The following is a 2,498-nucleotide window of genomic DNA, read 5'->3' as shown; positions in this document are numbered from 1 at the left end:
TGTGTTTGTGTATGTGTGTGGGTATGAGAACATGTATAGTGTGTATACAAACTGATATATGTACGTGCGTGCGCTTATAAGCTGTGAGAATATTGACAATCCATACACACCTGTACAAAAAAGATAAAAATGTACACAATCTATACGTCGCGTGTACGAATACGAGTATACATTTTATGCATAAATGTACAAAACAACGAACGTATTTACGAATGAGAAAGCACAAGAAATGCGTGCGTATGTGCCTGTGCAGCGCTCGTGTTTTATGTGCAGTGCGTGTGTGCGTGCGTGTGTGCGTGCGAGTCAAGAATCCAGGGATGCACAGCCGGCCGGTTCGTCTTTGTAAAAGTAAACCTCACTGTGATGGCTCTCATGTTACGTAAAATCAAGAAAAGAAATAGTAATGATAATAATGATGATTATAATAGTAATAGTAATAATGATAATGATAAGAATGGTTGTAATGATGATGATAGTGATGATTATAATAGTAGTAGTAATAAGGATAATAATAAGAATGATAGTATTGATAATGATAAGCACATTAACATCATAGCAATGATGTTAATAATGATGATAGTAATATGATAACAAAAATAATGGTGATAATAATGATAAGAAATAATGATTATTTTTTTATGATAGTTAATATCATTGTTGTTATCATTATCATTATTATTATTATTATTATTATTATCATTATCATCATTATCATCATTATTGCCATTATTATTGTTATTATCATTACTGTCATTATCATTATAATCATTATGGTAGTAATAATAATAATAATAATAGTAATTACAATAATAGTAATTATTATTATCATTCTTTTGATTACCATTACCATTATCATCATTATTATTATTACTATCGTTATTATCATTATCACCATTATTATCACTATTATTACTATTATTGTTATGATTATTATCATTATCATTATTATTATCATTCAACAAAAAAATAGGTATCGCTTTCATATCTTGCAGTGGTTAGAAGGGAGGCGGGGGGGTGAGGGGGAAGGTGGGGGGGGATTCCTTTCCTTGTTTTGTTGTTTGTAATTGTTTGGATATTCTTTTGTTGTGTTTTTTGTGCGTTTACTTATGTGTTTGTTCGTGCGGAAGGGGGGGGCGGGTTGGTAAGCGTGTGTTTGTGTTTGTGCGTTTGTATGTGGGGAGGGTATGTGGGTGTGTAAATACTTGTTTGTATGTTTGTGCGTTAAGGGGGTACGTGTGTTTGTGCGTGTATGTGAATATGTACATGCGCATGTGTGTGTGTGTGTGTTTATAGTTATCCATATCACTAAACGTGAACATCATTAAACTTCCTCCATTCCTTCACTTTCCTATGTCATGTATTTTGTCAGGCATAAAGTTGCCATAAGCAGTTGCCATATCCAGGTGTCATATGCAGTTGCCATACGTAGTTGCCATATTTCCGTTTTTTGAACATGGAAAGTGGATCGCAATGTGAGATCTCTGGTGAATGTTATTATTACCCGCAACATTCGAGTTCTCACTGTTATTTACACGTGCAATACACATTACGTTATTTGTCATTTTCGCGTCTGTTCTTCGGCCTCCTTTGCGTCAGTAATTCCGGGTTGTTTTCTTTATTTTTTCAGGGAATGGTTTATTCAATGTTTTCATGTTGGGTTGCCATGTATTGTTTATTTTGCTAGGAATTCATCTCTAATATCGTTATATATATATATATATATATATATATATATATATATATATATATATATATATATATATATATATATATACATATATATATATATATATATATATATATGTGTGTGTGTGTGTGTGTGTGTGTGTGTGTGTGTGTGTGTGTGTGTGTGTGTGTGTGTGTGTGTGTGTGTGTGTGTGTGTGTGTGTGTGTGTGCGTGTGTGTGTGGGTGGGTGTGTGGGTGTGTATATGTATATGAATATGTTTATATATATATATATATATATATATATATATATATATATATATATATATATATATATATATAAAGAAAGTCAGATATGCAGATATGTGTATGCAACTTGTATGCATATATATGAAATTATGTATATATACATATACATATTTCCTAATTCCCTTTTCTTTCTTACCTTTTCAAATCAATGCAATTTCCATTAGCAATCTGTCACCCCCCCCCTCCCTCCTTCCCTCCCTCCTGCCCCATTTTCTGTATTACGTTATATGGCATTATATCATATCTTATCGCCCACGCTATCCTCTCGTTGGGAATTTTGACATATTTTTAGAAAACGCAATTTCCTGCGCGCTCGCTATCTGGCATCTCGCACCGTGTTATCAGTTTTTCTTTTTTTCTTTTTTCTTTTTTTTTGCATGGTGTTTCTCATTCATGCATGACGTCACGTTTTGCCTGCTTGTTTCACGTGTTTCTGCTGTGCATGACCAACTTCCTGATGACATTTTGACTTGATTTTTATTATCGAAGAAGTTTTGTTACCGTATTATGTGCATATTTTTTG

General features: G+C 32.9%; 1 protein-coding gene across 1 annotated transcript in view; it reads right to left on the bottom strand.

Moving 5' to 3' along the window:
* The window catches only part of LOC138864117 (uncharacterized), a 17,345-nt gene that overhangs the window by 2,464 nt on the left and 12,383 nt on the right, over nt 1–2,498 (bottom strand). The gene's annotated exons all lie outside the window — the stretch shown is intronic.

This window comes from Penaeus vannamei, chromosome 15, assembly GCF_042767895.1.
Source record: "Penaeus vannamei isolate JL-2024 chromosome 15, ASM4276789v1, whole genome shotgun sequence".
NCBI lineage: Eukaryota > Metazoa > Arthropoda > Malacostraca > Decapoda > Penaeidae > Penaeus > Penaeus vannamei.
This window is presented reverse-complemented; position numbering and strand designations above follow the sequence as displayed.